Source organism: Trachemys scripta, chromosome 7, assembly GCF_013100865.1.
Source record: "Trachemys scripta elegans isolate TJP31775 chromosome 7, CAS_Tse_1.0, whole genome shotgun sequence".
NCBI lineage: Eukaryota > Metazoa > Chordata > Testudines > Emydidae > Trachemys > Trachemys scripta.
In genome coordinates, this window is record NC_048304.1 from 113,618,191 (window position 1) to 113,644,474 (window position 26,284).

The window sequence follows — 26,284 nt, forward strand, 5'->3', positions numbered from 1 at the left end:
TCGTGGAAAATACTTTCATATTTCATACACCTTTATGCTCCTCTACTGTAAGAAACATAATATTTACCCTTCATGGGTGAAATATGCTATATTTTTTCCAACAAGTAGAGTTATATAAATATAAAATAAAATAAAAAGCCACATCTATTTAATGTGAAGGCAAAGAATTGCATAGACAATCCAATAAACACTTAGTAATTTTAAAGAAAAATCTAGACATGGAAGACAAACATATTTTAAAAACAAATATTCCTTGGTAATCAGCATTTTATGCAGTAGCATTGCATAATATTGTTTAGTTACATTAATCCGAGTTACCATTGACTTTGGCATTGAAGCTTTAAGTGTATTCTGTAGTCCAGTGGTTTCAACCTGTAATCCGTGGATGCCTGAGGGTCTGCAGACTATGCCTAAGATTTCCAAAGGAGTGCACACCTTCATTTGAAAATTTTTAGGGGTCTGCCAATGAAAAAAGGTTGAAAACCACTGCAGTAATCTAAATACCGGAGATGAATGAGTCAGTTTGCGGGGGAGGGGGATTTGCAATCCCAAACTGTAGCTCAGCTAGCCTTCCAAAGCAGAAGATTCACATAGTTTTAGAAATATATTTTGGTTTTCTGTTTATCCTTTTGTTTCTGCCTAACTGACCTATACTGCTCTGTTCGTCTAGCGGGGCTGTTAGAATTTGAAATGAGAAATGATCGAAATATTAAATGCAATCAGGAAAAAAAAAGGCAAAGTCCTCTTGTGAAGACATTGCCTAGGCATTGGAGTCGAATGAAACCGAAAAGCTGAACAGACTAACAAAGAGCCTTTGTCCACCTTGTGCAACATTCATAAAGACTTCTTCCATTGAATGTGTGAAGGCAGGCTTGCAACATTAAATAGACATGAAAACAGCCCCACATGTTTCTATCCACCATGGAAGCATATTTTGAAAGATCCGATATCACCACCTTATCCCACAAAAGTTGGTATATGGTAGAAATGGCACTAATGTAAAAAGAACACTCACTCAACATGCCAAATCCATTGTTCAAAGGGAAGTGAATTACCTTGAGCTCATAGAATCACAGAAATGTAGGACTGGAAGGGACCTTGATAAAGTTATCAAGTCCAGTCTCCTGCATTGAGGCAGGACTAAGTATTACCTAGACTGTTCCAGACAGGTGTTAGTCTAACCTGTTCGTAAAACCCTCCAATGAGGGAGATTCCACACCTCCCTACGTAATTTGTTCCACTACTTAACCACCCTGACAGTTAGGAAGTTTTTCCTAATGTCTAACCTAAATCTCCCTTGCTGTAATTTAAGCCCATTACTTGTCCTATCCTCAGTGGTTAAGGAGAACTATTTATCACCCTTCTCATAACAACCTTTTACGTACTTAAAGATTGTTGTTATGTCCCCCATCATTCTTCTTTTCTCCAAACTAAACAAACCCAGGTTTTTTCAATCTTTCCTTTCGATCATGTTTTCTAGACCTTTAATCATTTTTGTTGCTCTCCCATGGACTTTCTCCAATTTGTCCATATATGTCCCAAAGTGTGGTGCCCAGAACAGGACACAATACTCCAGCCGAGGCCTTATCAGTGCTGAGTAGAGTGAAAGAAGAGGCTACTCACCTTGTGCAGTAACTGCACTCCTTCGAGATGTGTGTGTGGGTGCTCCACTTCAGGGCCCATGTGCCTCTCAAGCCCTTGATTAGAGATTTTAAGCTGGTGGTGTCCGTTCACCCTGTGCATGCACCCTAAGCTTCCTCATGCCAGACACTGAGGCCGTATAAGGGTGCACGGGCGAACCATCCTCATTTCCTTCTCTACCCTAGTGTCCCCTAGGGAACAGACCAGAGCAGAGGGGAAGGAGAGTAGGTAGTGGAGCACCCACACGGACATGCATCTTGAAGTACCACAGTTATTGCACAAGGTGAATAACATCATAATCTTTGAATAGTGTCCCTATGGCTGCTCCACTTCAGGTGACTTCTGAGCACTATCCCCAGAAGGAGGAAGGAGCTTCAGAACAGAATCTAGAACTGAAGATAATACTGCCAAACCAAGCGCTGCATCAGTTCTGATGGCATGGATAAGGGCATAATGTTTTGAAATCTATGAAGTGGCTACTGTGATTCTGTATGATTGAATATGACCCCCATTTATATCAGGGAAAAGTTACGATTTGCTAAGTATGATTATCCTGTTTATATGCATGTATTACTTTGTATCTAAAGTTATGAATATTGGCTATGCATGGTATCTTATACATATGTTGTATTCCCGAGTAACACCCACTGGATAGAATTTACATTAGAGCCAGACAGCTATGTGTTGATCATAGAATCACAGAAGATGAGGGTTGGAAGAGGCCTCAGGAGGTCATCTAGTCCAACCCCCTGCTCAAACCAGCACCAATTCCCAACTAAATCATCCCAGCCAGGGCTTTGTCAAGCCGGGCCTTACAAATCTCTAAGGATGGAGATTACACCACCTCCCTAGGTAACCCATTCCAGTGCTTCACCACCCTCCTAGTGAAATAATGTTTCCTAATATCCAGCCTAGACCTTCCCCACTGCAACTTGAGACGATTGCTCCTTGTTCTGTCATCTGCCGACAGCCGAGCTCCATCCTCTTTGGAACCCCCCCCCCTTCAGGTAGTTGAAGGCTGCTATCAAATCCCCCCACACACATTCTTCTCTTCTGCAGACTAAACAAGCCCAGTTCCCTCAGCCTCTCCTCGTAAGTCATGTGCCCCAGCCCCTGATCATTTTCATTGCCCTCCGCTGGACTCTCTCCAATTTGTCCACATCCTTTCTGTAGTGGGAGGCCCAAAACTGGACTCCAAATGTGGCCTCACCAGTGCTGAATATAGGGGAATAATCACTTTCATCGATCTGCTGGCAATACTCCTACTAATGCAGCCCAATATGCCGTTAGTCTTCTTGGTAACAAGGGCACACTGCTGACTCATATCCAGCTTCTCATCCACTGTAATCTCCAGGTCCATTTCTGCAGAACTGCTGCTTAGCCGGTCGGTCCCCAGCCTGTAGTGGTGCATGGGTCTCTTCTGTCCTAAGTGCAGGACTCTGCACTTGTCCTTGTTGAACCTCATTTGATTTCTTTTGGCCCAATCTTCCAATTTGTCTAGGTCACTCTGGACCCTGTACCTACCCTCCAGCGTATCTACCTCTCCCCCCTGCTTAGTGTCATCTGCGAACTTGCTGAGGGTGCAATCCATCCCATCATCCAGATCATTAATAAAGATATTGAACAAAACCGGCCCCAGGACCAACCCCTGGGGAACTCCACTTGATACCAGCTGCCAACTAGACATCAAGCCATTGATCACTACCCATTGAGCCTGACAATCTAGACAGCTTTCTATCTCCCTTATTGTCCATTCATCCAATCCATACTTTTTTAACTTGCGGGCAAAAATACTGTGGGAGAGCGTATCAAAAGCTTTGCTAAAGTGAAGATATATCACATCCACCGCTTTCCCCATATCCACAGAGCTGGTTATCTCATCACAGAAGGCAGTCAGGTTGGTCAGCCATGACTTTCCCTTTGTGAATCCATGTTGACTGTTCCTGATCACCTTCCTCCCCTCCAAGTGCTTCAAAATGGATTCCTTGAGCACATGCTCCAGGATTTTTCCAGGGACTGAGAGGAGGCTGACTGGTCTGTAGTTCCCCGGGTTCTCCTTCTTCTCTTCGTTAAAGATGGACACTATATTTGCCTTTTTTCCAATCATTCGGTACCTCCCCCAATCGCCACGAGTTTTCAAAGATAATGGCCAATGGCTCTGAAATCACATCAGCCAACTCCCTCAGCACCCTCGGATGCATTAAATCTGGACCCAGGGACTTGTGCATGTGCAGTTTTTCTAAATAGTCCTTAACCTGTTCTTTCACCACTGAAAGCTGCTCACCTCCTCCCCATACTGTTTTGTCCAGGACAGCAGTGAGGAAGCAGACCTTGTCTGTGAAGACCAAGTGAAAAAAAGCATTGAGTACTTCAGCTTTTTCCACGTCCTCTGCCACGAGGTTGTCTCCCCCATTCAGTAAGGGTCCCACGCTTTCCCTGACCTTTTTCTTGTTGCTAACATACCTGTAGAAACGCTTCTTGTTACCCTTCCGATCCCCAGCTAGCTGCAACTCCACTTGTGTTTTGGCCTTCCTGATTACACCCCTGCATGCTCGAGCAGTATTTTTATATTCCTCCCTAGTCATCTGTCCAAGTTTCCACTTCTTGCCCATTAAGGACACTTCACTCTAACAATGAGCCATAGAAGAAACTCATCCCACTCAGTAAGCCTTCCTGTGGATGCCTTAGCAAGAATATGGGCAATAGCTATCCTTGTGAGTCAGCAAAGAATATAAGGATATGTGATATGCTCATGTGACCCTGGATTCCATCTTTGGCCAATAACTTTCCACAAACAGATGCTGTGAGCTTTGTTTGAGATAGTAAAATTCCAGGCACATGGCAGAGGATACAAGAGACTCCTGAGATATATCCATTTTGCCTGTTTCCTTCCCTGATTTACTCTACAAACCTGATACATATAAATAATTGCAAAGTCCTTATATATGATGTACTAACCATTATTAAGTTTATTATTTTCTTTTATTATTTTTTTACTTTGAGTTACTAAAGAATTGGCTTAAGCGCGATTATGTGGTCAGATCTGAGTTATATATTGACCTGACCTGACGCATGTCACCTGGAATGGTGGTTGAAGGCATGAAGGGATTTATGAATCTTTAATGTCTCTGGCACGTAAATATCTTGCGACACTGGCTACAACAGTGCCATGAGAACGTCTGTTCTCACTTTCAGGTGACATTGTAAATAAGAAGCCGGCAGCATTATCTCCTGTAAATGTAAACAAACTTGTTTCCCTTAGCGATTGGCTGAACAAGAAGTAGGACTGAGTGGACTTGTAGGCTCTAACGTTTTACATTGTTTTGTTTTCGAGTGCAGTTATGTAACAAAAATCTACATTTGTAAGTTGCGCTTTCACGATAAGGAGATTGCACTACAGTACTTATATGAGATTAATTGAAAAATACTATTTCTTTTGTTTATCATTTTTACAGTGCAAATACTTGTAATCAAAAATAAAGTGAGCACAGTACACTTTGTATTCTGTGTTGTAATTGAAATTAATATATTTGAAAATGTAGAAAACATCCAAAAATATTTAAATAAATATTTATTGAATATTCTATTATTGTTTAACAATGCCCTCAAAACCAAAACAAAACACTTCATTAGCAATGTGCTATGAGACCTACTAAGCAGTTTGTAGTGGTATACTTAGATGATATATTGATCTTCTCAGAGGATCTGGACCAACACACCACTAACATCCGCACAGTCCTGGAGAGACGACAACACAGTCTCTATGCTAAACTCAAAAAATGCATGTTTGATCATACCTCCACTGTTCAATCCTCAGTCTCCCCTTGTCCCCAGAAGGAATCAAGATGGACCCATGCAAGGTGGAGGCTGTACATGAATGGGAAGCCTCCTGCAATGTCTGTGACCTCCAATGTTTTCTAGGCTTTGCAAATTTTTACTGGAGGTTCATCTCAATTTTTGTTCAGAAAAACAAAAACCAAGCTCCTCACTGTCCTACTCTGGAAGAATACCCAATTCCACTGGTCGTCCAAGGCCCAATACTAATTCAAACAGATAAAGCTTGTCTTCACCAATGCTCCAGTATGGCCCACCCGGACATGATGCTAGTTTTCATCATGGAGGCTGACACATTCAGCACAGAGATCAAGTAATCCTCTCCCAGAGGCATGGATCCTAGCAAGCACTGCACCCCATCATCTACTACATGAGGAATCTTTCCCCTACTGAATGAAACTATGAAATCTTGGGACAAAAAGCTCCTGGCCATTGAAGAATGGTGACAGTACTTGGAAGGGGCCTGTTATCCAGTCCAAGTATTCACTGATCACAAGAATCTGCAGTACCTGTATAGGGCTAAGGCCCTCCCTAAACCAATGACAGGTTTGGTGGGCCCTATTTTTCTCCCCGTTCAACTTTACCTTGACATACCACCCGGGAACTAGAAATGGCAAGGCTGATGCCTTGTCCCAAAAGTATAGCTCTGATCCATGAGGCCCCAGTCTGGAACGAGACCATATTCCCAAGACCCCATTATTTCCTCAGTGTGACTCACCATCAAGACCTCTCATGCTCATCCACTCTGTCTCTGGAATTCCACCCAACAAGATGGGCATTATCAGCTGAGAACTACATGATACCCAGGAGGGATCACATTCATAAGGGACTGCATCTATTTTCCCCCCAACCTCCAAGAGTCACTGTTCTTCAATTGTGCCATGACTCCACCCTGGCAGGACACCTGGGGCAATTAAAACCTGACAATTAATGTCTCGCTACTTCTGGTGGCCCCGTATGCGCTCCACAATAAAGACATTTTTTGCTTCCTGCTAATTATGTCCCTGGCACCAGGATCCCACTCCAGAAACCCTGCTGCCTCCTCCAACCACTGGATACTCCCTCTTGGCCCTCAGAGGCCATTTCCTTGGACTTTGTGGTGGAGCTACCAGAATCCAGTGGCTTCATGACCCCCTCCCTGTGACTGGCTTACTTGCAAGTGATCTGTGATAAGACTAAAACAGACTAGAAGCTCGATTTTGAGTTAGACTCAGAAGAGCTATGTGTCCATTAAAAGTATCCCATTTTGGGACCATTTGTACCTTATCACAAACTTTGCAACTGAGGTTCCTTACCTTAAAATAACTTTAAAGAGGCAGGGGTGTCAGTGACTCCATGCATAAGGAAGCCTACTATATCAGAAGCCACACCATGAGAAACAGGACCCTCAGATTGACAAGGTGATGATTCATAGGTTTTTCAGGTGAAAAGGTACCATTATGATCTAGTCCAGAGATCGGCAATCTTTGGTATGCGGCTCGCCAGGGTGAGCATCCTGGCAGGCCGGGCCGGTTTGTTTACCAGCCGCATCTGCAGGTTTGCCCAATCGTGGCTCCCGCTGTCCACGGTTTGCCGCTCCAGGCCAATGGCGGCTGCGGGAAGTGGCGCAGGCCGAGGGATGTGCTGGCTGCTGCTTCCCACAGCCCCCATTGGCCTGGAGCGGTGAACCGTGGCCAGTGGGAGCCGTGATTGGCCGAACCTGCGGACGCGGCAGGTAAACAAACCAGCCTGGCCCGCCAGGGTGCTTACGCTGGTGAGCCGCGTGCCAAATGTTGCTGATCCCTGATCTAGTCTGATTCCTTGTGTGATGTAGGCCATAGAATCTTATCCAGTATTATTTGCATGTGAAGACTATGGTTGTTTAACTAGAGGAATTAAAAAAAAAAAAGAGAGAGAGAGAAAAAAGCTGGGCAAAATTTCAAAATGGGAGTATTGTATAATATTGTATAATATATATATATATATATATATATAATATATATAATATTGTATAATATCTCTGTAAAATATAGGAAAAATGACACAGAAAAGTCAATTTCCTTATGGAGAGAGCCTTGCCTTGTTGCTGCTGTGTAGGTTATGAGTAGCTACACATCACAGTGAAAAGCAAGCAGCATCCACATGGTGGTGTATAGCTACAAACGACTGTGAAAGACTCTGGTGGGGAGAGGCTATGGGGAAAGGCTCCAGCAACTTCCTGTTGCCGGAGTCTTTCCCTTCTGCTAGAGTCTTTCACAGCAGAATGGACCAGCTCGGCAGCTACCCTCTGCTGGAGCCTTTCCCAACCACAGGGAGCTGCCAGAACCTTTCCCTGAAGTAGGGAAAGGCCCCAGCAACGAGGAGGCTGAGGGACACTACACTGCTAAAAATAACAGTTTAGATGGGGAAGGCACTGCTTGGGTGTGTAGAGAGCCACATAGGGTATGTACCCTACAGCTCTAGTGTGTTTTCATTCTATTCACCTAAGCGGTGCCTCACTGCTGTTTATAATCGTTACAGAGGGGCAAATAGGGTATGTCTGTACTCTATGTGGTGCTGTAAGTATAGACACTTGCGTAAATTACATCATTAAAGTATGAAACAGAGGGATTTGAGTTCTGCTTTACATGCAAAACTCAATGCAACCTTAACTGTGGAGTTATTACCAAAGCTTCCATAATTTTATTTGTGGCTACATTAAAAAAAAACAAACAAAAACACTTTTGTTCAAAATGTTTCTTTCTGTACAGTAAAATTGTATTAAGCTATTTTATTAACATTATATTTTAAAGCTAATTAGTTGAATTCCTTATGAATCCAGATGTCTCTCTTCAATGGTAATCTTTAGATTTAATATTGTAATAACTATGGGATCCACAGGAGGACACATTGTCTAGGCACTCTCTTTCTTCTACTGCCTTGGTTTATTACAATTCAGTACAAGGACTCACAATATTTCTTTACTGCTGTAAACAGGTTGTTCATTTCTTTGATGTCACTCATTTCACGGAGTGCCATACCTACTGTGTCTGAAGGGAAGGCAGACTGGCAGACTACTTGAGAAAGCAGCTTGTCATTTGCCATAACACACAATGACATTGTTGCCTAGAGCAAAGCGTTTACTATTTCTCTCTTCCTTTTTTTTTTTACTTCACTAACCTTCAGCCCACCTCACTGCATGCTTACATTTCTGAAAATGAACTCTCAAAGTTAACATTTACAACAGGTTCATGTACTCTATCATGAGAGGATAGAACTGCTTCTCTTATGAATGTAAATGAGGAAGGCATAATTTCAAATCCATTTGTCACAGATGATCACCTACTCTAGCAGGTCTAGTGTTTGCTTTAAAATTAAAGCATGATGGACTGAAGTTACATAAAAGAAAGTGATTGGGGTTAAGGGGAATGAGACACCATCAACTCTCATCTCCAGAGCTGTTTTTAATCTAACAGATTACATTTACTAACAGAGTTTAAGGAAGCACAGTGCCAAGCAAAAGGAAGCCAAATGCAAGCACAATATAAAGCATCTGTAATGTGTAAGGAACACAATAGAAAACATCTATAATATTTCGTGTCAGACTGTACATTAAGATGCAGCCCTGAGAAGAGGGCTGTACACAGCCAACCAAGGGACGCCCTGAGGATATAGTGCCACAAGAGACATTGTGCTCCTGGAGTTCCTGGGGAATTCATCTGCAGAAGCACCCTTAAAAGAGGTGCAGGATGCATTCTTCTGTATGATTGGGCAGCTTCTGATTCCAACAGTAAGTATAACTGAAAAACAAGCTGACACAGAAAACAGGAAAAAGAAGGGGAGACTGGAAAACAATTCTTTTCACCAGTGGAAAGATATGGGATTAATTGATCTAGCTGCCAGTCCTAGAGGAGCAGTCAATTCTGAGGCACCAAGAGAATCTAAATTTGACAGTCTGGCACTGGAAATTCCCCCGTAGTTGCAGGCTATCAAGTGGCTGCCTTAACAGAAAGTTTGAATTAATCCAACAACTCCTTGGGGCATGGCAATGCTTCTCAATGATTCCCAGAGAGGCAGGAATTCTCTATATCAAACCACACACCATAAATTAAAATTTTAAATACAATAATAATAAAAACCCCTCAAAAACTGCATGCTGTAATATACATGTCATCCCAGTGGAATTAAAATACACTATTTGCTTCTATAGTGAGGTGAAAACTGTTTAATGCATCACTAAGTAAAAATCATTTTGGCTGAGATAATTCAATTTTCATGTTACCAGTAAATATTTTAATTTTGATCTATGTAAATTTTATATTCTCTGATAACCAAACTATGGTGAAAGTGATCTGAGTTTTGCAGTTTCAGATCTGTCTTTTTTTGTGGAGATCAATATTCTGTCTCATAAAGCTAATAAAACCCAAAACAATTGACATTAATTTATCATCTTTGTTTTAAAAATAAATACCTATGTATTGAACATCGATTTAATTTTTGGGAAGATTCGTGGTGGAAAGGATTTTTCTCTATTAAAAATGCATCTATTGCAGGTACACCTCTACCCCGATATAACAGGACCTGATATAACACGAATTCGGATAGAACGTGATAAAGCAGTGCTCCGGGGGGGCGGGGCTGCACACTCCGGTGGATCAAAGCAAGTTCGACATAATGCAGTTTCACCTATAATACGGTAAGATTTTTTTGGCTCCCGAGGACAGTGTTATATCGGGGTAGAGGTGTATATGTGGAGTGGGAAAGGATCAGGTTGCTGGAACATTTACAAATTCAATATATTGAAACATCTCTGATTAAATCCACTCGTCAACTCCTGCTGTAGGAGGAAAAGTGTAGGGATGATGAGTGTTGTGAGATGCTGGACTTATGGTTATCCAGAATGGGGCTGTGAAACTGCTCTTCAGTCACCGTTATGCTTCCCCTTTCTCGCTCCCACAGGTACTCATTGTTCACATTCTATTTACGACCTGGTGCTGAGCGTACTTTGAGCACTGGCTTTCTGGCTACTGACATATATTAGATGGTTGTCATGGGGGTTGCCCTGAAAATAAAAGACTATAATGATGGTCTCTTTGAATTGAAATGCTACAGGTGATTGCTGGGCGCTAGTTATACTTCACACACTCCTAATGATAAGATAACTGCCCAAATTTATAGCATCAAAATGATGAGACAAAGAAAATGATGAGCTGAGGAAGACAGTCGAAACAAGATTTGTAGGAGCTGATGCCTGATGCCAGGGCAGGGGGCCTCTGGGGTGAGTGTGATTTGACAATGTGGCTGACTAGACAGCCTGTGGTATGCTGCGCTTCTCAAGGCTGTGTGAGGACCAAAAAAGGTGGAGGAAGACTGCTGGCCAATGACTCTCATGTGTTGTGTTTACTCTGTGGTGACGAGACTCCGTGGTGCCTTCCATTATGACAGAAAATATGTATGTACAATTATTGTCTCGGGTGATATCTCTATTGTTTTGGGGGGGGTTTAACCAGAGAAGTTAAAACGTATTCTTATATAACTATAAATAATTCTAAAAGTCAACACTACTCAGCAAGAGGTTGGAACTCCTATGATCCAGAAGGATAACGAGACGTGTAAAACAAGAGCCCGAGATGTCCTATTCTAGCCAGGCATGAATACTGCCATCAAAGATAGGTCTCTGCGTGGTGGATTCACCTCAGCAGCTGACTCAGTGCCATCAGAGGGATCTGTTTTGAGAACAGGTAAAGACCGTGTGCTCACAGCCATTGACTGATTAGCTGTTGGTTTGTATTATGTTTTATTTTGAACTGGTCGTTTTTTGTTTCTTTTCTTTTTTATAGGAAAGCTGTGACAGTAGTAACTGGATACTGATATATCCTGTGGAGAGGAATATTAACCTTTGCAACTGTGATCTACATGATGAAAGTAGGAATTCAGGTTTCTATTTTTGTAAGCATTCCTGTGTCAGATCCTTGTTACACTAAAAAAAGTTTCAAAGTAATTCTTGAGATTATAAATTCCTACTTACAAATTTATGAACAATTAGCTTCAATTTACAAAGCACAATCAAATGGAATTCATGCTAGAAATAGTTATTTGCTAACAGTTATGGACAAACATTTTGAACTGCTATATTGCACAGTATATGAGCACAAATTAGCTAAAAGCACAATTAGCACATCAACTTAAAAAGAACAGCTTTAAAATCAGAAATAAAAGAATAAAGTACCATAAGTATTATCACTGTTTTACGGGGAGGTGGGGGGGAAATGGTTACATACCTTTTGTAACTATTGTTCTTTGAGATGTGTTGCTCCTGTCCATTCCTATAAGGTGTGTGCGTGCCCCGTGCACGGCAGCCGGAAGATTTTTCCTCTAGCAGTACCCGTCGGGTAGGTCCAGGCGCTCCCTGGAGTTGCACCTCCATGGCACTCAATATTGGTCCCTGCCAACCCGCCACCACTTCAGTTCCTTCTTGCTGGTTTGCTTCAACAAAGGGGTAGGTGGGTAGGTATTGGAATGGACATGAGCAACACATCTTGAAGAACAACAGTTATGAAATTTGGGTAACTGTTTTTTCTTCGAGGGATTGCTCATGACAATTTGAATTAGGTGATTCCGAAGCCTAAGTTTTGGAGGCAGGGTCAGCTCAAAGGTTTGCTGACTGTAGCACCGCTCTGCCAAAGGTTGCATCATCTCTAGCCTTCTGGGTAATGGTATAAAGTGAGGTAAAAGTGAGGATTGAGGACCACATCACAGCTCTGCAGATTGCCTGAGTTGGAGTGCGCTGTAATTGGGACGTGAGGGGGGAGGACAGGTATCGTCGCCAGGTCATAGCATGCCCAGATACAGGACATGGTCCATGATGAAATTCTTTGGGAGGAGACTGGAAGCCCTTTCATTCTGTCTACTACTGCGACAAACAGCTGAATGGACTTCCGAAATGGTTTCGTTCAACGCCCAGCAAACGTCCAACTAGTGAAGTTTTTGCTCCCTGCTGCTTGCATGTGGCTTAGGGTAGAAAACTGGGAGAAACATATCCTGGTTAATATGAAACTGGGAGACAAATTTTAGGAAGGAAGGCTGGATGCGATCTAAGCTGAACCTTGTCCTTATAGAACACAGTGTAAGGGGGCTCAGATGTTAGAGCCCTGAGCTCAGACACCCTCCTGGTTGACGTTATCGTTACCAGGAATGCCACCTTATATGAGAGGTACAGTAGAGAACATGTCACAAGCGGTTCAAAGGGTGGCCCCATTAGTCTGGAAAGGACCAGGTTAAGGTCCCAGGCCGGGATCGGCTGTCGTACGTGAGGATATAGTTTGTCGAGACCTTTTAGGAAACGACTCACCATCGGGTTGGCAAAGACCGACTGGACCCCCCACGTGTGGATGGAAGGCAGAAATGGGAGCCAAGTGGACCTCTATTAACAACATGGGAAGCCCTTGCTCTTTAAGATGGAGGAGGTAGTCCAATATCATGGGTATCGATGAGAGAGTTGGAGACGGGAGATATTGTGAAGATCAAATTGTGAATCTTTTCCATTTGTCCAGGTAGGTGGCCCTAGTGGAGGGTTTCCTACTGCCAAAGAAGACTTTCCTGACTGGACCCAAACAAGCCAGCTCCAATGGGTTTAGCCATGGAGCTTCCACACCGTGAGGTGAAGCGATGTTGGAGGCAGCTGCGGTCCTGAATTATTAGGTCCGGGAGCAAGGGTAAGGTGATAGGGTTTTCCATGGCCATTTCCAGGAGAGAAATGTGCCAGTCCTGATGGGGCCAGACTGTGGCAATCAATATCACCAAGGTTTCTTCCCTCTGAACTTTGATTAGCACCTTCTGAACAATTGGTATTGTTGGAAACACATAAAGGAGGTGTCCCTTCCAGGGAAGGTGGAAAGTGTCCGTGATGGAGCCCGGGCTGTGATTCAGGAAGGAGCAGAATTGCAGGCACTTCCTGTTGTGCCATGTGGTGAATAAGTCTATCTGGGGAAAACCCCACGGTTGGAAGATGGTATTTGCGACATCCGGGCGTAGGGACCATTCATGGCTGCGAAAGGACCTGCTGAGATAGTCCGCCAACTCATTTTAGACTACGGGCAGGTACGTAGTTTCCAGATGTATTGAGTGTGTTATGCAAAAGTCCCACAGCTTGAGGGCTTCCTGTCACTGGGGAGAGGAGGGTGCACCTGTTTATAAAAACATTGCTGCAGTATTGTCCATCATGACCAATACACATTTGCCTTCCAACTGAACTTGGAATATCTGGCATGCCATACAGACCGCTCTCAGATCTCTGACATTGATGTGAAGCGAGAGCGCCGCCTGGGAACAGAGGCCCTTTGTCCTGAGGTCTCCCAGTTGCACACTCCACCCCAATGCTAGTGGATCCAAAGAAGGGATAATGGAGGCCAAAGAGATTATGCAGAACTTCAGTTTCTTCATGAACTTGTTGAGGTCTCGCAGGTCTAGGATAGGCCTGAGACCCTCTTTGGCTTTCAGTATTAGGAAATACCGGGAATAGAACCCCTTGCCCTTCAGCTCCTGAGGAACCTCTTTCACTGCCCACAGTGATAGGAGCAAGGGCACCTCCTGCAGGAGGAGTTGCTCATGAGAAGGGTCCCTGAAGAGGGACAGGGAAGGGGATGGAAGGAAGGGAGGGAGGAGAACTGGAGGGAGTATTCCCTTTCTACCATATGAAGTAACCAGTGATCCAATGTAATTCTGGCCCACACAGGGTAGTTGGCAGAAGAAGGCAAGGGGGATGGATCCAGAGTCCGGACTGGTGTGTTTCCCACAGGCGCACCTTCAAAAGTTCTGCTTCTGGCCTGCTGACTGTTTCGCCTGCCCAGAGCCCTAGGCTTATAACGGGTGAGGTCTCTTTCTTTTATTCCTATTCCTCCTCTGAGAAAAGTCCTGCCTGTTTTCAGGGTGGTAAAAATGAGGTGGAGGTTATGGCTTAAAAGTCTCCGTTGTATGGCCGGAGTGTGCAAGCCAAGGGATTTGAGGGTGGCCCTCGAGTCCTGGAGGCTATGAAGCTGTGAGTCAGTCTTTTCTGAAAAGAGGGTTGAGCTCTCAAAGGGGAGGTCCTGGATAGTTTGTTGGACCTCGTATGGAAGCCCTGAGACTTGGAGCCAGGAGCTCCGGAGGCCATGGTGCGGGTGGCCGAATCAGCCACATCAAAGGCTGCCTGCAGCAAAGCTCGGGCAATGAGCTTACCCTTTTCTACCAAGGAAGAAAACTCTCCTTGGAGTCCTGTAGCAACAGTTCTATAAATTTTTCAGTCGCTCCGCAGGAGTTGTAACTGTACCTACTGAGGACAGCCTGGTGATTAGTAATTTGGAGCTGGAGCCCCCGAGTGGAATAAATTTTCCTCCCAAAGAGGTCCAACTTTTTAGCCTCCCGGTTTTTTGGGGAGAGTCCCTGGTAATCTTGGCGCTCCCACTCATTAGCCGCCACCACCACTAAGGAGGTCTGGCGGGGATGAGTGTATAGGTTCTCGAACCCCTTAGAGGGAACAAAGTATTTTCGTTCATTCCTCTTTGCTGTTGGTGGTAAGGAGGCGGGGGGTCTGCCGCAGGGTCTTGGTGGTATCCTGTATTGTTTTAATGAGTGGCAAGGCAATACTGGAGGGATCAAGGGGGCAAGAATGTCCACCATGAGGTCTGATGTTTTGACAACCTCCTTGGCTGGGATCTCCAGGTTCTGCACCACCCTTCTCCTCAGCTGCTGGAGCACTCTACTGTCCTCTAGGGCAGGAACCGTCAATGTTCCTGCCACCACCTCAGCAGGTGAGGACGAGGACGAGGCCCTAGCTGGGTGCGGGTCCTGTTCCCTTCCCTTCGCACCAAGGGGATCTCGTGGTGCCTGGTCTTCTGGTGTGGTCGGTGCCGGCGTGCTGAATGGTTGGTGCTGTTCCGGATGAGGTGCCGGAGGCACATATGACTCTGAAGACACCAATGCCGACCTAGAGTAGGACCTCTGGCTCTGGCCCTGACCCTGGTGAAATACCCAAAGGTCCAGAACAGCCACTAGGTGGGAGCCTATCACTGACCAGGCCAGGACCCCAGATGAAGCTGCTGCTGTCCACATCTTTTGGTCCTGGATCGCCTGCTTCTTTTGGACCTATAGGACTCTGCTTCTGACACCGAGGACTTGCTATAAGAAGACTTGAACTCGGGGACAGATGCGGCTTCCCTATCTGCCCGCTGGTGGATGGTACCAGCGACCGGTGCCGAGGAGATGGTGACCAGTGAGGTACCTTGCTGGCTTGCCCCTGCACAGCACCGAGGGTCTCATGGGTGTCGCTGAGACTGAGCTCAGTGTCCTGTCTCGCCCTGGAGGGGAAGGCGGCACCATGAAAGCAATGAGGTCTTGGCAGCTTCGAACGCCTCCAGTGTGGAAGGCAGTTGCAGATTACTGCCTTCCCATATAGGGAACTGCTGAGGGCTTGGAGTTGACTGATCCCATGCAGGAGCAGGAGTCGCCGAGACCCTAGCCAGTGGAGTCAAATTCCCGTGGCCCGATGTGGGTCTCAAAGTGACAGGCTTCTTCTAAGTCAGTCTGGGTATGGGGGAGTGACCCCTTTCAGGTCTTCTCTTCTTGTGGGACACTGGATTGCAAACGGTGCCGCCCACTGCCATGCATGGAGCTCCGATGTGACGAACTTTGCTGGTGCTGAGGGTCTCTGGTAGAGTCCTTCCTTGGTGCTGACTCATGTCTTGTCGGTGCCAGCGCACTGCACATCAACGTCGAGGTGCTCGGCATCGGTTCCACTGAACTGGAGTCCAAGTGAGGAGGAAGAGCGGCCTCCATCAGAAATATCCTGAGGTGCAGATCCCTCTCCTTCTGAGTCCTCGGACAAAAATCCCCTGAAGATCTTGCAACATTCTTTCTGGTGGCTTTCCCCCGAACACTTCAGGCAGGAAGTTTGGGGGTCACTTCTTAGCATAGACTTGTCACATGCTGCGCAGGGTTTAAACCCCAGGGACCGATGCCCCAATACCGGGGGAAAAAAGGAGGTACCCCCAAATAAAACCTATCTAAACTATACTACTACTATAACCTAACTATTTACAGGGGGGACGGACAAAAGTTCAAACTACTAGAGAAGTTATGCTTGCAATGCAAGTGATAACGATCATTCTGGCTAACCGTCACAGATGGTAAGAAGGAACTGAAGTGGCGGCAGGTCGGCAGGGCTCTATATTCAGCGCCAGGGAGGCGTGACTCCAGGGGGTGCCTGGACTGACCCAACGGGTACTGTTAGGGGAAAAACCTTCTGGCTGCCAGACACGCGGCACGCACACACCTGATTGGAATTGACATGAGCAATCAAAGAAGAACTATGGAATAGAATCCATAACTTCATTCCTTTCAAACGCCAAACTTGTTCAGATAGAGTTTTGGGTGTGCGAGGAATGAAAGATTAGTCCTAGCGAGATTGAAAGATTTGCCTCCCAGCATCAGAAACTAGATTAGAACTCAAGTTCTTTGGCTCCCAGTTCTGTGCTTACTCCACTAGACCATAAGCAAGGAAAAAACCAGGAAAACTGAACATGGACAATTTTTTATATATATAATAAAGAACGTAGTATATTAAAATTAGGTTCCTTTTTCCAGCCTAACCTACTGGATAAAACATTATGTAATGTCCAAACTGTTTTTAAAATCCCAGTTGCATCTATGCCATTACAATTATAATTTCACATAAAATTTGCAACCATTGAAATCCACCTCATAATTTACAGAGAAGAAAGTTAAGCCTTAAGTTCATTAACTGTTTTTATTTGCCAGGGCCCGTAGACACAGGTTTCATGTTATTCTGGGGACAGAATTTCTTCAGCATAAAAATTATATAGAGAGATAATTCATATTTACAGTTTAGGAAATTTTCTAAGGAGACTTTAACTGATTCTAAGAGGGTAAAAAAGTCAGTCTTGCCAAGTTTGGGTGAGGATTAAAAAGTCGTAAAGGCATCAGCTAAAAAACAGTGAATCATCCCAACACAGATGCCACAGTTTCTGTAAGAAAGGAGTCCGTTAGTGATATATTATTAGCCTTACATATCTGATTGCATTTCTGCTCTCTCTTACACAAAAGGTCAGTGAACCAGTAGACACAATGAAGCATCCTGATATAAAAGGATGTAAGTAAATGGTTTAATCTGTAGTATGAATATCACAGCCTAGAGCACTGCAGCTTCTGTAATATCCTGCTTATTTCTTCAAAAAAATTAGTATTTCAACCAAGTTTTGCTACAGTGCATATACTGAATAAGATGCTTGTAGATTAAGTATGCTCTTCTGGATCTGGCCATAACATCTATGCTTTCATGTATACAATTTTAAATAACTTGCTTACAAAATGTTCCTTTTTATAATTTTGATCTTTAATACATCAGAAACCCCTATGAAAATGTATTCTATTTTGCTGTGTTTCTTATCAAAGTAATTGAATGTGCATTTCACATGCTTCTAGGTCTTACCACCCAACCTTCACAAGGCAAGCAATCATGTTAAACAACTATTCCAAAGCATAGTTTAAAAACAAGTGGTGTTGTCAAACCAGAATGTTTCCTCTTTTTGGCTGGACAGTACGAACGGGGTCATACCATATGCTCACCAGGTTAAAAAAACAGCGGGCTAGACAAGAAAAAGACCCGGAGTAATATATATTTTCTAAATCAGGTTAGAACATGTTGTGGCTTCAACCATGTTTAAATTGTGCTTAATCCAAGTTATTTATTCTCAGGCCTGCCGACAGGGGGGCAAAAGGGGCATTTGCCCGGGGACCCAGGCTGCTGCTGCAGGGAGCCCCGGGCCCTGTTAAATTGCCCAGGTGGGCCGCAGGGCTCAGAGGCGACGCCGGGGGGGGAGAGGGGTCGGTCGCCCACCCTCCCCAGATGCCTGCTCGGGGCACTCAACCCAGCAGCCAGCCCCAGATGAGGAGAAGAAGGGGGCAGGACCAGAGCTGGAAGGGAAGAGGCGGGGCCAGAGCCTCTCCTCTTCCAGCCACGCTGCCCGGTGCAGCGCAGCGGCTGCCCTGGGACTCAGCTTCTCTAGGGACAGTGGCCGAGTGAGCCAGAGCCCTCCCGGCATGCTCAGAGTCGGCTCCTGTCCCCAGAAGCTGAGCCTGGGGAGGCGGCCTACTACTGCTGCAGCCAGGTGCTCTCCCAGGCAGCTGCTGTGCTGCACTGGGCAGCATCTGGGAGTGGCTCCGGAGCCTGGCTGTCAGAAGAGCAGCCAAACAGACAGTGGAAGCCAGGCTGGTGCAGCAGGAGGACACAGCCCCCTGCCCAGGTAATGTGGAATGGGGAGGAGGAGACGGGGAGAGTGCAGGTGCAGGGCAGGGAGGAGTCACGTGGGAGATCATGCAGGAGGGGTCACATGGGGATGTCACGTATCCCTCCTTAGCGGATATCCCCCTTTGAGTCCCTCCCACTAGTTGCCTCTGGCAGGGCTCCTAGGCGTGCACGGGATGGGACTGGCAGTGGCGAAGGCAGCCGGGTGGGCATGTGGAAGTCCTGGCCATTCCGGAAGAGCGCACCTAGCAGGGCAGATGGCAGGTCACTGGGCAGCAGAAGCACAGCCGGTAGCAGCTCACTGGGCACCTGCCAGCGCAGGTGCAGCACCACCCACATGTTGGGCAGACTGCGTCCGCGCCCCATTGACTGTTCTGCCCTGGGGCCAGGACTTGCTGTCTGTGGGCCTGTTTATTCTGTAGATGAACCTTGAAAACACGACTTGCCTATTACTGTTTCTGAGCATTGTTCACCATTGTTGTTACACGCTACAGAACCATCCAGTTATTAAAAAGTTACTTGCAGATACTGAGAGATCTTGTGTTAGGCTTCACATTTTGGAACATTTGTTCGGTAAGAAATGACTGTTGTACACCACCTTAAGGTCAATTGGCCATTGTTGCCATTAACTCTGGTATGTCAATTTTAGTGACACAGGTTTCCACATGTTCATGTCAGAATTGTTTCTAGCTCTTCAATGCTAGCGATCCTAAGGAAATAACACTCACTTGAATACCTCCCGACATTTACAATTTTGTCTGTGTGGGAATGATTTGGGAGTTCTGTCCGTACCACTTCTGAATTGAGGATGATTTTATGAAACAGTATCATGAAATTATTGTGTCCTGGAAAGCCTATACATATGTGGATCCACTATGCGTTGGCAGGGTTGTGTCATGTTTCTGTCATGCCAGAGACAATGGTGAGTGATCAGCACTCAATGATCGTCTATTCAAAGTAAAATGCTTTGGGACAATGGATTTGTTCAAACTGAGGGCAGGTCTACACTACAGCCAGGATCGACACTCTACCGGTGGGTGATTTAGCGGGTCTAATAAAGACCCGCCAAATTGACTGCAGATGGCTCTCCAGTTGACCTCTGTACTCTACCCCCGACAAGAAGAGTAAGGTAAGTCGACAGGAGATTTTTTCCCGTTGACCTCCCACAGTGTAGACCCCGCGGTAACTCAATCTAAGGTAGGTTGCCTTATTCACGTAGCTGGAGTTGCATAGCATAGGCCGACTTACCACGGTAGCGTAGACATAGCCTGAGAGAAGACACTTCCTCCTCTTATCTGAAGGGAGGGAGGTGTGGAATGTAATGGAAAATTACCAGAACTAGAGCAAAAGAAGCAAATGATCCCTGCTATAAAGGAACTCTCAAGGGGGATTTGAGGGGAGAGTAATTTGGTACCAGATTAAGATGAGAGAGGCTGATGCAGGGCAAGGAGGCAGATGACCCTGCCTGTCTGCCTGCCAGCTTGTGTCTCTCACCAACAGAAGTTGGTCCAATAAAGGATATTACCTCATCCACTTTGCCTGACAGAACAAACATGATCCCCCAAGGACTCCCAAGGGAAAGGTAAGCTAGTGAGGGACATTGAGTTTAGGATGTTTTATTATTTTGTATGATCTGTACTCTCCTGTATTTTACATGATTAAGGATAAAAGATCATACAGATGTTAGACTGTACAAAGTGTAGCAGCCTTCACAACTGCTGTGTGCCCCTGAGAGTGTTGAACTGTAAGCCAAAGCTTCACAGCTTTCAGGTGGAGTTCTGGGAGGGGAGTGTTTAAGTATTGGGGAGTCTGAAGGGTCAGTGCTGTGCCCAGAGGGGTCTAAGTGGATGGACAGCAGATTCCAACGTTTGGAAGAGGATGCCAAATAGAAGGTCTGTCCCCTGAGAGTGTGCTTAGTGACCCTGAGATTAGGATAGTGGCTGGATTCCATTCAGATTCCAGGATCTTGAAACAACCTGGGGATCCAGAGCACAGAGGCTTGGATTCCTCTAACAGCAGTTCTAGTAGCAGGTTGTGCCCTAAGAATCCCTCAATGCCCACTGGCAAAGGATTCACTGTCATGTAACAGCAACTCCTATCAGGCCTGCCAAACTCACAACACCTAACATATTGCTGTCATAGTACTTATCTATAAAGAACATTGTGTAGGGTATCAAATGAAAGCTTATAACGTTATAGTCACCATAAGCATTGTGAGATGTATATATGGACGTTGTTCAAGAAGCCGTATGTATAGACTAAAACTATGTTTAAATTATGTAAACAGGCCGGGTAGATAAACAACTTTTTCCCAGACAAAGGAATGTTGATTTATCTGTGTTCCTAGGTCTCTGATGTAAATCAAGTACTGTGTAAGTCAACACAAAGCAAACTTCATTTGCATATTAAGTCAATATGAAAAGCAAGTCAATGGGAGAATGAGAAAGTCAATATGGCGTCAGCACACTGAAGAACCAACAGCAGAAGAGAAGAACTTTGTCAGGTGGTACACTTCAGAGGGATACATTTCAAAGGTTCTCTGGATTGTAAGGAGGAATGAGAACTCCTTTGGGGGGGGTGTCCATCACTAAGGGAGCAAAAAGAACATCACTTTGTTGTCTCCATGAAAGCTGGATCCTGGCCCAAGGGTCTGGTGACACTGAGAGCTTGCTTTAGGTGAGTAACTTAACTTAGACAAAGAGTTTAGTTTGCTAAAGTTACGTTTAGTCTCCTAGAAGCATGTTATACTTTTGTTTTATTTGTAACTATATCTGTTTCTCCTGTGCTTACTGAGTATCACTTGAATTTCTCTTTGTTAATAAACTTCTCTTTGTTTTATCAAAAATGTGAATTCTTAGTTGACGCCAGGGCCGGCTCCAGGCACCAGCCCACCAAGCTTGTGCTTGGGGCGGCACCTGGAGGGGGGCGGTGCGGTGCTCCGGCTCTGGCCGCCGGGGAGAGCGGAGCCCCAACCGGGGCTGGCCGCCGGGGAGAGCGGAGCCCCGGCTGGGGCTCGCCGCCCTCCCCCCGGCGCTCTGGCCACTGGGGAGAGCGGAGCCCCAACCGGGGCTCGCTGCCCTCCCCCCGGGGCTTCGGCCGCCCTCCCCTGCTGCGCTGGGGGGTGAGGGGGGCGGCCTGAGGCTTTTTTGCCTGGGGCGGCAAAAAAGCCAGAGCCGGCCCTAGTTGACGAAAGTAAGCTGCTGTGCATATTGTCTTTTTGGAGGCAGCAGATTTCTTAAACAGTGAGTGTTCAGTGAGAGAGACTGGATCCCATGGAGAAATGCTCTTCAAGAGGGATTGGGGACTGGGTGCACCAGGTGTTACCTGCAAGGCAAAGTAAAGGCTGGCAGAGTTCTGAGAAGTTTGTCTGGTGTGGTTAACAGACACAGGTGACAGGAAGCTGTCACCTAATTTAGCTTCAGCAAGTCTCTTTGCCAATGCAAAGGGGTAACAAGCTCACTCATAGTTCTGGGTGCCCCAAGAAAGTGTCGCAGAGGCTAGTAGTGCCTTATTTGCAACAGAGAACATACATTAGAGATTGTAATTTTCCTGTGTGTAGTTAGAAGAAAAATCTAGCAAGATTTTTTGCTACATATATACATTTACTATTCATCGCATATGTAGTTGCTTCATCCTCTTTGCTACTACCATACCACTGTAAAGCAACGTGATGATTTTTCCTTTGGCTCATCCATTCTGATCGATCATTTTCTAGCTATGTCGTCACTAAGCTACACTTACAGTCATTATTGACAGGAGTTGACCCTATGCAAAGAAGCATGACTGCCTTGGCTTCTCTGGAATATGAAAACAAGATGAGGTCTAATACTGAAGGTCATTAACAGATAAAGGAAAAGCACATTTTTCTAATATATTGTTTATTAAGTGTAATTGAGTTACCATCCACAAGGATATGTGGTAAATTGCTGGCACTACTATAATGGGTCCCGCGCTTTCTCTTCTTGTGGGGGTATTCAGGGTGCCGTTTCTCACCCCTGATCTGGGGTATTAACTATCCCACTAGTATCCCAGAGAAGGGGAGTGGAGAGGGAGGGACCCGGGCCCGCCCTCTACTCCGGGTCCCATCCCAGGGGCCCTAGGGATAGCGGTAAACCACTTGAGCTAGCGATTCCCTCCCCTGGGCTACTTCCCTCTACGGCCCTTCAGCTTGGGGGGCTTTCTGCCCTCTCTCTGCTTGGGCAAGGTTTCTCCCAATCCCTTGTGCCTATGCTCTGTACAAGCCGGGTTTCCCTTTACCTGGGGTCTTGGTCTTTTGGCCCCACTCTTTTCCAAACTCTCCTCTGCTTCCCTCCAAACTGCTCTCCTTCAAACTGCTCTCTGCTCCAACACCAAACCACTCTGCTTCAACTCCTCCAACTCTCTGATTGAAGCAGGGGGGGTTTATCAGGTGACTGGCTTCAAGTGCTCTAATTGGCTTAATTGGCTTCAGGTGCTCTAATTAATCTGTAGCAGCCTCTCTTCCCTCTACAGGGAATAAGGCTCTCATCATCCTGGGGCTTACATATCTCCCATCTATCACTCTCCTGCTGCCCTCTGGCCGTGTTATATTACAGATATTATCTGACAGAGATATATGATAAGCAATGTTGTCAAGTGTGATACTTCTTTATTTTGTAAAAACAACCGAATGCCAAAGTGCTAACCTTTACTGACAACAAATGATTAACACTGTGTACTGGGGTACTCCAAGCGAATAACATAATGGCCCCAAATTGTCTTTAAACTGATGGCTAAAGATACCACGTTTCAACAAAGGTTGACAAAATTTGACAAAGGGGTTCAACAACCCTGGAAGGAGGTAGGAAGAACACTACATCAATTCCAAACTAGTTACGTAAGGTAAACAACTCAGAGACCAAGGTGCAGGGAGGCCATTACAATGTACACCACCAGATGAGACAGGCTGACAGAGAAGGGGATTCACAGAGTTTGAAGGAAGAAAAAAAAATGTGAACTAGGGTTTAAGTAAGAGAACAAGATATTGAAGTGCAGGAGGTGGAACAGCTACATGGCTGAAGTAAGGATGTAAGCTTTTTGATTATAACACATAAAGGTACCTGAAGTGCTAAGACACTTTCCTATCAACCTAGTATGATTTGTGTAACTTGCAGTTGAAGTGTTTTAGTATTGATTTACTAATTACTCAATGTAGAAATGTTTTTGAAAGTACTAAATGCTCACCAGGGTTCAATTATGACTAAGGATATGATTCTGTCATGGAGGTCATGGATTCTGTGACTTTCCGGAATCTCCATGACTTCTTCTGGGGCAGGGCTGGAGCAGGTCTCAGCCCCAGGCCACTGGAGCAACGGCCGCAGGGCTGAAGCAGCGACTGGGGTTGGGTCATCACCCTTGGGGCTGGAGCAGTGGTGGTCAGCCCCTGCGGCAGGAGTAGTGGCGGGGCTGCCAGAACAGCTGACCAGCAGCCAGTCCTGGGGCAGCTGGAATAGCTGACTAGTGGTCAGCCTCAAGGCTGCCAGAGCAGCACCCCCCAGACCACCGGAACAGTGGCCAACAGCCAGCCCCGGAGCCTCTGGAGCAGCAGCCAGGATTGGGTCATCCCCCTCTGGGGCTGGAGCAGCAGCAAGCCTCTGGCAGTGCTCTATTTGTGCCCCCCCCCCCCCCGGATATTTTTCATGAAAGTCAGGGACAGGTCACAGGCTTTCATGAATTTTTGTTTATTGCCTGCAACATTTTTACTAAAAATACCGTGACAGAATCGTAACCTTAGTTATCACCAACATCATGAAGATTTAATTTGGGACTTATAGTAATAATAATAATAATTATTATTATTAATAATTAATAATAGTCTCCCTGATTTCAAGGAGGACATAGACAAACACAGTTAGTACTAATGGGTCTTCGCTTGACTCCATTGACCAATTCGGGAAGAACAACATTTACTTCACTGGCCACAGACTAATGAGAGCCCGCGTGTAAGCCAAGCGTGGCTGGCAGGTTGCAGTTGCCCAAGACACTCAGGATGTGGCTTACATGCTTGAAGGTTCTTTGTGAGTGGCCCAGGTGGGAGCTACTTCAGCAAAGCATTGTAAGGAACCCAAGGTTGTAAGGCAGGGGTGACGCAGCTGCTCATTAGTCTGGATTGTACCTGGTATGTCACAAACATGCACAGAGAAACGTCACGAGGACAACAGCATTATATACTTTAATTTGTGTCTATGGACAGATTCCACGTTCCTTCCAAATTCAGTGATAAAGGCAACAATATGTGGTGCTGACTTTCTTAATTTGTGCATCCATTTTGTGATCGACTGTCACTTCATTATTTAACATACTGCTGAGATAAACAAACTGTTTGATGGTTTGGAGCATGATACCTTCCAAGATTATTGATGGTTCTTGGTAAAGCTGTTGAAAAGATGGCTGGTACAGCTTTTGTTTGGCCAATGGTAAGGCCAAAGTTATGAGCCACCACAGCAAGGTGGTTTGTACGATCTTGTAATGCTGCTTCAGAATGTGCCACCATGGTGCAATAATCGGAGTAGAACAGTTCCTGGATCAAAGCTTTGCTCATCTTGGTATTTGCAAGTAGACAAGAAAGATTAAAGAACCTGTCAGTTCAAAAGTGTATAAAGTCACCATCTGAAGAGCCATGAAGGGTTTCCTCTAGCATCACAGCAAAGTATAAACAAAATGTCTAGGAGAAAAGACATCCTTACTTCACCACATTTGTGACTGGAAATGGATTAGATCACCATCAACACTAACTTTTCCATCCATGCCTGTGTGGAATTGCCGAACAATATTAATAAATTTGTCTGGGCATTCAAATTTAGTAAGCAATTTCCAGACAGCCGTGTGGTTGACCGTGTCAAAAACCTTGTTTAGACTGAGAAACATGATGTACGAAGGTTGATGTTGTTCGTGACATTTTTATTTTGATTGTCAGACATGCCACAGTACTCCACTGAACATAAAAGCTACACTGTGACTCAGACCAAACTTTGTCAACCAGGAGCTGGTTCAAGAGAATCCATGCAGGAATGTTACTGGGCACGGAGAGCAAGGAGATGCTGCAGTAGATACCATAGTCACTGTTTAAGCCAGGGGTCGGCAACGTTTGGCACGCGGCTCGCCAGGGTAAGCACCCTGACGGGACGAGCCAGTTTAATTTACCTGCTGACGCAGCAGGTTTGGGAAGCCGCGGCCAGCACATCGCTCGCCCGCGCCGCTTCTCGCCGCCCCCATTGGCCTGGGACGGTGAACCGCGGCCAGTGGGGGCCGCGATCGGCCGAACTGCCGCGTCAGCAGGTAAATAAAACTGGCCCGGCCCGCCAGGGTGCTTACCCTGGCGAGCCGCGTGCCGAACGTTGCCGACCCCTGGTTTAAGCCTTTGCACTTGTAGATAGTGACAAGGTTAGGATCTTTTAGTTGTTGCAGTATGATTTCTTGAAGCCAGATTTGATAAGAATTCAAAAAGCTTGTCAATGAGAGGATTTCCTCCATGTTTGAAAACTTCAGCTGGAGTGCATCAGGACCAGGATATTTGTTATTTCTCCTTGCTTA

The 26,284-nt window shown here is 45.5% G+C and overlaps 1 protein-coding gene across 1 annotated transcript in view; it reads right to left on the minus strand.

Moving 5' to 3' along the window:
* ATRNL1 (attractin like 1) overlaps positions 1 to 26,284 on the minus strand; it is a 1,006,335-nt gene that overhangs the window by 365,265 nt on the left and 614,786 nt on the right. The gene's annotated exons all lie outside the window — the stretch shown is intronic.